General features: G+C 34.6%; 1 non-coding gene across 1 annotated transcript; it reads left to right on the top strand.

The window, feature by feature from the left end:
- Positions 1 to 414: 414 nt before the first annotated feature.
- Positions 415 to 521, top strand: LOC121251305. The gene has a single exon (XR_005937973.1). It is a non-coding gene; the product is annotated as a small nucleolar RNA R71 (small nucleolar RNA).
- The last annotated feature ends 8,192 nt before the right edge of the window (positions 522 to 8,713 follow it).

Here is an 8,713-nt window from a genome sequence, read left to right as displayed (position 1 = left end):
GAATAAGGATATTTTTTACTTTGAAAATTGGACACATAATGTGCTTGTTCATAACTCGGTTGGGCAAAAGGATTCTTCACTTGGCAATCTACACTTAAATGATTTACTGCGCAATGATCACAAACAACATTAGTTTGAATAGCATTAACGTTCATATTACCTAGTTGTTGTGATAGATTTGTCATCTACGCCGCCAATGTGGTAATAACATCAAGTTCAAAAGCTCTAGCCGTCTTTCTTAGCATTGCTCTCTCTGTAGACCATTGATAGTTGTTGGATGCCAATTCTTCTAGAAATTCATATGCGACTTCATGTGTCTTACTCATTAATGCTCTTCTTGTGGCCGCATCAACCATAGATCGATTCGTGGGTCCCAAACTATTGTAAAATATCTGTACTTGAAGCTAGGCTGGGAGGTCATGATATGGACACTTGCGCAATAAATCCTTGTATCTCTCTCATGCCTCGTATAATAATTCACCTTCAAATTGGGTGAAGGTAGTAATATTATTCCTTAACTTTGTTGTCTTGACTAGAGGGAAATACTTTGCCAAAAAATTTTGTACTAACTCTCCCAGGTAGTAATGACACCAAGTGGTAAAGAATTCAACCAGGCTTTCGCTTTTTCTTTGAGTGAAAAAGGGAAAAGTCTCAAATGAATATCATCATCCGTCACTCCATTGTGCTTGAAAGTGTCGTAAATCTCTAGAAAATTTACGATATGAACATTAGGATCCTCCTGCGACAGACCGCAAACTGAACAATTTGCTGTATCATTTGAATTATAGCCGGCTTAATCTCGAAATTATTAGCTTGTATAGCCGGCCTCCTTATACTAGACGTAGCCCCATTAACTGAGGGCATAGCATAGTCCCTCAAAGCCTTATTCGCATCTCCATTCCGCTGATTCGCCATAGTGATGGTAGATGTGGTGACTTCTTACTTCTTATTTTTATTGACTCGACGCAAAGTTCTCTCAATATCGGGATCAAAAAGTGTAAACTCTAATGGTTTAGATAGGAGCATATACTTCTAAATCCTGAAATAAAAATAAAAGAAAAGCAAACCTGAGATCTAATCACCAATCTTAAAAAAATAATAATAATAAAATAAAATTCAAATTAGTAATAATCAAGCTAATATCAATATCAATAACAAATAATTAATCCCAGCAACGGCGCCAAAAACTTGTTATACTGGAAAATATCTGTAAGTGCACAAAATCGTAACAATAGTAAAGTGTTTTAAAGAAAACGAATATCGAGCCTACAGGGAATAATTATGCTATTGAATATTGAAATTAACTAAATTAATTACTATTTGGAAAACCAAAAATTGAAGAATAGATTATCTAAATTAAACTGAACAAAATAACATTAAAATTAAGATTTTAAAGATAATAAAAATAGATCTAGAGCGTTTGATTTCATCTAGCAAATCTCACACAATTTATTCTTCCTTGTTACAGAATTCCAATTATCTCAAGTTGATGATAAGAATTCTTTAATTATTTAATATTTTCTTTCGAACAATACCAAAAATATCTTCAACTAATAACTCTTATCTCTATGTGAATTTTACTAATTGGAGACTCATTAAGTTCTTTGGATTTTTCTTAAATCACACTAATCGCGGTAAAGTATCTCTACTTTCGCTCAACTAATGGTGCTTAATCCTAGAGCTTTAATCACAAATCACCTCTCAGTCTCATTGCGATTTAATAGATCGAACAATAATTAGTTAGAAAATTGTAAACATTAAGAACAAAAAATAAACACTCAATCATGGAAATATTGAAAATACGATAACTTAGAATATAAATTTTGTGTTCAATGCTAAACTACATCCAAGCTCTAGTTAATAAAAATTAGTTCATAATGAAATTGAAAAGAAAAAGAATAAGACTAGTGTTCTACATTGGAGTTGGTTGACGAAGCATGCGGCTCTTGCCTCTACTCCCCAGATCCGCCTCCTTCAAAGAAACTTCATAATAAACTCTGGAATATTTTTACTCTAAAACTCAGACTCTCCTCCCCTCTACTCATCCCACAAGATGGGATTAAATAGATGTCAAAATTCAAATAAAAAAATGAGATAAATGTGGCTACAACTAGCCTAAAGATCTAGAAAATAGTTTCTAAAGATAAAAGTTAACATAAAAGAAATTATCCAAAAAATAATGGAATTATCTAAAATGGAAGATTCAGTAATAAACAGCTTGATTTACGAAGTTCGGGAGGATTCGGTGGTCAGCTGATTGATTGCGGAACTCGGAATGGTCCCACAGAGTAGATGCCGTGTGCGCTGAATATAATTGGTCTCCTCGCCTACCGAGATGAAAGACTCCTGACAGGGATGAAAGACTCCTCTCGCCAACCTACCGAGCGGTAAATCTACTCTCCTTTACTAATTGTTACACACGATGTCGTTTAAGTTGGTCGGTTAAACTAGTCACCCAATCTAACTGCCCAGAGCCTTGTCGCCAAGTCTTCTTCCCCAGAAGGTAAAATATCTTGCTTATCACCTAACTTTTGTCACCAATTCTAGCTGCACCATCTGGTCGTGAGTTTCCTAGCCTAAATCTCATCGGCTCTTTTCAGATCTAGTTGCCTCTTATCGGTCTGGATCTGTAGTCTCTTCTTTTTGTACCAAAATGCTCTCATTTCGCACTAAATCTTTTCATTCCTTCAAATCTAAGAAAATAATATATATATAGAAATAAAATAAAATCAATAGTATTAAAGAAAAACTGACACTTTTTATAAATAAAAGAGTAATAAAAATCATATAAAAATTACACTTATCTGTAAATAATAGTAAAAAATATGTGAAAAATGATAATAAAATAATGAATTGTAATGGAGTTCAATACCCAAACTAGCCCTCAGTCACAATATTATTTTCGAGTTCCGTTATAGATATAGGAATCCCACAAAGAATCCACATGCTGGCATGGCAAGAATTCAACGTTAGTATTTTTCTTTTTCCTCTCTTTCAGAAAGGCCCCGTTTGGATTCAGAAAGTATTTCATCTCATCTCATCACATCTCATCATTAAAACTTTCCTAAATTCTCATATAAAATATAATAAACAATTCAACTTTTTCAAATCCGAAAATAATAATAATATTAAAAAATAATATTTTAACAATTTTTTTTAAAATTTTCATCTTTCATCCAAAACCATTTCATCTTATCACTGAATCAAACCAGCCCAAAGTCTGCCATTCCCATTTCTCCTTCCCGTTCCAAAACGTTTCCAGCCCACTCAGAAACTTTGTCATTCTCGTCCCTCCTGTAAGATCGACTTTGTCATTCCTTCTTCTCCTAAGCTGCCATTCGTGTACATTCAATTGTGTAATGAACCTAGCTATTCTTCACCTTGTTGTAATATGAAAATTGTATGAAAATGGAAGATAGTTGGTATGATAAATAAATTGACTGCACACAAGATGTTTGATGAAATGAGAAAGATAATCACAACTAAGAAGAATATGAAAATGACTACGTCTTGGGGTATTCAAGGTCCCCAATTCCTCCTAAATGAAATAACAAATTGTTTATGCAATTTTCTAGATTCAAGATCCCCTTCCCACAAGGACTCCCTAGTACATATACTTGAAGACAACATGTCAACATCTCTAATCGACTCTAACCAAAGTAAGGCCCTAGACTAATTTCCTACTCCACTAACTAAGCCTACGGGCCACTAAACAATTTAACAACTCAAATACAATAAAAGTAAAAACTAATTTGAAGGCCCATCAAGTCCGACCCAATTTAATTGGGTTCATAACAAATTTTCTCCCTTTAAAAAACCTTGTCCTTAAAGTTCAGTTATTAAAGCAACTCTACCCAATAGTTACCATCAGTTCCATCAAATAGCATATCAGTTTGGGAATTTGATTTTATTGAAAACAGAGATTCAGCATTTGTAAGCTTTGTCTGTAGATCGTTCTGCACAGGTTGTTCATTTTGTTGAACTGGATGAGTGGAAAATGGCTCAGGAGCACTTCTCGCACTCATATCAAGAGTTCCAGAATTCAAAATTTGATAACTGGTTCATAGGCCATGTGGACAACCTCATCCCTCTCTCTAATACCTCCATTGATCTTCCTAAAATTTTGAACTAAAATATCTACCTTAATGATGGGATCCTTTATGTTTGCAGGAAACATCTTTGAGGCAGGTGGAACAAGGAAGCCATCATCAAACACTTCATTACTAAAATGGCAAATTTCCGATAAATTCCATCTAAACTTGACTATTCTCATTGACAACATTTTCAAGCTTATAGCAACATCAGATATCATTCTGTCTTTCGCTTGAAAGATGATCCTCAATTTACCTTTCAGCCAAATCTCACACAATGCTGTCAGCAGATATGTTATTGCAAGTAGTATAGCCATCCATCTCATATGTTCAATATCCACCCCATAAGTTAAATCATTAAGGCCATGGAAGATGCCACCTTGAAGAAGCAGGCCTAACATTAAAAACTTTAGAGCCCATAGTCTTGCTTTTCTAATTGCAACAGCTCTGCATGACAAATTCTTGTAGGTAAGTGCAAGTGAGATACCAACAATAAAGAGGAAAAATGACGTGTCAAAATCTGCAAGTGTTAAACCATCCCAAGGTGAATGATTATTGTAGGTAGAATTCCACCATCATCATCCATGAATTCTTCTAAGATAAACAAAACCCCAATTTTCATAGGTCCCTTCCGCGTTCCCCTCCCAACACAAAAAATGCGTCTACGCATTTTATCAAACATGTTAAGTGCAAATTTTGTACAACCATGAATACCTTGGCTTGCTATGGTAAAAAACCAGGCAATATAAGTTGTGATGCCCACAATCATCGCTTGGGATGGAATGAAAACTTTGAGCATCGGGACATGCAACACAAGGTTACGTACTCCTGTTCATGACAGTTAATATGTACTGCATCCTAGTATACAACAAACAATATACAATAATCGCAGCGGAAATAAAAGGTTAAGGTGAAAAATATATCAGAATAACTAAAACATCCCAACTTCATTAGATAATTATGTTCAAAATACTAAAGTAGCATAGACTTATATACAAAGTCATATCATTCCCTTCATGCGATCTAAGGTATAAAGGACTTGAGCTATAAATATCAAAATTAAGTTCAGCTTCCTCTCCAGATCTAGCTCATTCTCAATCATGCGAATCCAGTGCTCCATCAATCTTATCCTAGTCGATCCCTAATACAATTTCTATAATTCTGAGTGGAATGATAGTGGTCTCATAAAATGGTGAAATTTACTTGAAATCTCAGTAAGTTAAATAACTAACTGACACAAAGATAAATCAATCATGAAAATGATAAATATGCAATACATGAAATGCAAAAAATCATTATGCATGCCTTTCATCCAGATTCCTCAACATCTTTTAAAAATATGGAGACACGAGTTTTTGAAAAGACATAACTTCTTCATAAAAATTTCATCATCATAAACTTACATCATTATATTAATTAATAACACAATGTGTGATAATGTCACAGTTTCCCATATGCACTATGAGTACCTGCCGGTGACAGTAGTATAACTTACGTTGAAACTATATTATCTATAAATTTGTTCTCAATGCATTGGTAATATAACATAACATCATAAAAATCATAACGTGTACACCCACCAGCGTTAGGTGTCATAACATGTTGACTTCGCTTCGACGTTCTTTAAAAAGAACCCATTCGAAGCCTGTTGACTGTTTTTCGTCAATCTGAGGGTTACCACTCCATTATTAAACATTCTAGAGTGGCCATACGAGTTTCACTAGGATAATTTCCCATCCTAACCTTTGGGGTCATGATAAAAATTATTTTTATGCTATACTTGAAAAATGTATTTCATGACATATGCATATGTAACAAGTTTTCATGTGAAAATGACATTTATATGCATATGCTAAAAATGGTGAAAATCTCACATGTCATGTAAGTATGCACTCAATGTATCATATAACATGATATTTTATGCTCAAAATGATAATTGAAATATGAATGAAATATTTATCAATAATTGATAAATAATTTATCAACGTGTAAGTTAGAGGACAACTTACAAACTTCTGGGAAAATTTGAAATTAGCGTCATAGCTACGTAAATCATGTGTATACTAAGTTAGGTTTAATACTCTTATGGATAGGTTCAAAATCAACGGCTTCAAAAATTAGGTATTTACAAAATATCCATAGACTTTCAAAAATTGTCATTTAGACCCTAAATTTTCACTAATTACAAGCGAATTCCAAATTTAACCAAATTTCATGGACTTCATATTTTTTATATTCTAAAACCATCTATGCCCTTGGATTTTCTAAATCTAAAGTGAAACTTTTCGAATTAGTCTCAACCCATGGCATGCATCCTGATTGATGCCTATGTGTATTTTCAACAATTGATCCCTATGAATGCATGCATATGATATTTTCTTTAATCACTAATGATCACTAACATCTTTAGGGACATTATGAAGTATAATTCTTGAGTAATCAAGTTCATCCTAGCACTTAATCAAAGCTAAGAAATCTTTAATCACAAATATGCTTAAAACCGATTCATGCTTGAAAATAAAAACAAGATAGATTTAAAACCTATCATGGCATGCTTCTAACCCCAAGTTTAACCTTCCATAATCATGTTAGAATAATGGTAAATCATATAAAATTATGCTTAGGACATGCCATAGCTAAATATCCAATTAAATACATTCAATTATTCAAACCTTCCTTTAATTGACCCGGTTTTGTATTAGGCATCAAAACCTTCTCAAAACTCAACCCAAATTTCGTACCAACACTTGGAAACAAAACTTGACATGCTAGCTAAGATCAAAAGAAAGAAAACTTACAAAATTTTGTGGCCTTCCAAGCACTCTAGACTGCCTTATACAAGAACACTCAAGAACTCACCAAAACTCACTCGGTTTGCACTCTTTTGATCTCTAAGAGGGAGAAATGCTCTCAAGGCTCAAGAGGATGCTTGGAGATGTGGTGTGGGTGAAATAAGAATGGGAGTGAAGTATTTATAGGTGGCCAAGGGGTGAGGGGCATTGGATTGGGTGTTTGGTGATTAGGTGAAGTGAGAGGTGCTCAAATCTGGAAAATTTCTAGATTTGCTCTCATGAACTTAGGTCACTTGTGCAGAATAAAATAGTGCCCTAAACCCCCATAATTTCCTCTCCACAATAGCTACAAGGGTCTTGTAGATGACTCCAAGTCGTGGAGCATCATTTGGATGGCAGAAGATCCCTCAAACCACCCTTGAAAACTGGTAGATGGAGGTGGTTTTGTGGTAGCAGAAAATTAGTTCGGTTTTGGATGTTTTTGGGCAGAAAAAATGAGTCAAAATCCTTCATGATGGTCATGGGACTTCTTTGTGATTTGAGGGAGAAGGAGGTGGCGTGGGTTGGTGGTGCAAACCATGGCAGAAGGCTGGTTCAAATTCAATCCAAACGGTTCCTATACAAATTAAACCAAGGTGCACCCGATTTGGTTCTTTGAGTTGATTGATGCAAACAATTTTGTCCATTGATCAAACTGAGTTTGGGATGGTCTCATGATGTGTTTAAGGATCATATTACCTTTGAGGACAAACCATAAAAATGTTGGGTCCAAGGGCAAAATGGTCCAAGCATTACAAAGGGCAATGCATAAAACCGATTGAAGCATGGCTTGGGCTTGTTATGTCATTTTTCTTAATGACATGTGGGATGGTTTTGCTAGGATATTAACATGGTCTAATCATGGTTTAAGGGAGTATTAATTCAAGAAAAATTGAATTAAAAAGTTTAAGAAAAGATTAAGCATGATTAAGCTTCAAAGTATGGCTTAAAGTTCACTAACCTCAAGTATGATGGTTAATGGCCTTACGCAATTTTTAAAACTTAATTTGGATACTTTGAGTGTGATTTGGGCTTAAAAAAACCAATGATATGGTATATTGGAGTTTTGGTCTTTGAATGGTGAAATGAGTCTAAACATGACTTTGGGCCATATAGGCTTGAAAAGAGCCAATGTTCCAATCTACACCAAATGCCTTATGCCTTCCTATACTTGGGCTAAAACTAGCCTTGATTTCCTAAGGGTTTGGTTCAAGGTTTTTTTGGGCTAGGCCCATGAATGCGCTTGGGTCATAAAAAGTCTCACCAAAATTACTAATGTGCTTGCCTCTCTAATCCCTAGCTCATTAACACTAAGTACCAATATTAATACTAATCCCACTATCAACCTTAATGAAAGTGATTAACCCATAATTAAAAGTTTAATCTAGAATACTTAAGGATTAATCAATGGTTAATTAAGCAGGGTGTTACATAAGTGGTCATTTCGAGACCATGAAAAAACCAAATGCGGTAGTTATGAAAGGAAGGTATGAACGTTGTAGTAGCATAACAAGCACCACAAATATAGACTACCTGAAGTACTAGTTCTGGTGGAACATTATCATCACAAAGAACAGGTTCCTCACCCAAGGTAACCCAATCTAACTCCAACTTTTTTTAAGTGACCATCATCTCAAATTTTAGCCAACCACAATACTCTCTAGTCAAAGTTATATCAAAGACCACAACTCCCGTAGTACAATCCACAAGATTTCTTTTTCTTCCACTATCAAGGGGCTTAAACACCACTTTAAGTGGCAATATGTCAAAAATATAGTGAGCAAAAAATTT

The sequence above is a fragment of the Juglans microcarpa x Juglans regia genome, chromosome 2D (assembly GCF_004785595.1).
Source record: "Juglans microcarpa x Juglans regia isolate MS1-56 chromosome 2D, Jm3101_v1.0, whole genome shotgun sequence".
NCBI classification, from domain to species: domain Eukaryota; kingdom Viridiplantae; phylum Streptophyta; class Magnoliopsida; order Fagales; family Juglandaceae; genus Juglans; species Juglans microcarpa x Juglans regia.
Note: the sequence above shows the minus strand (reverse complement) of the source record. Positions and strands in the feature narration are given on the sequence as shown.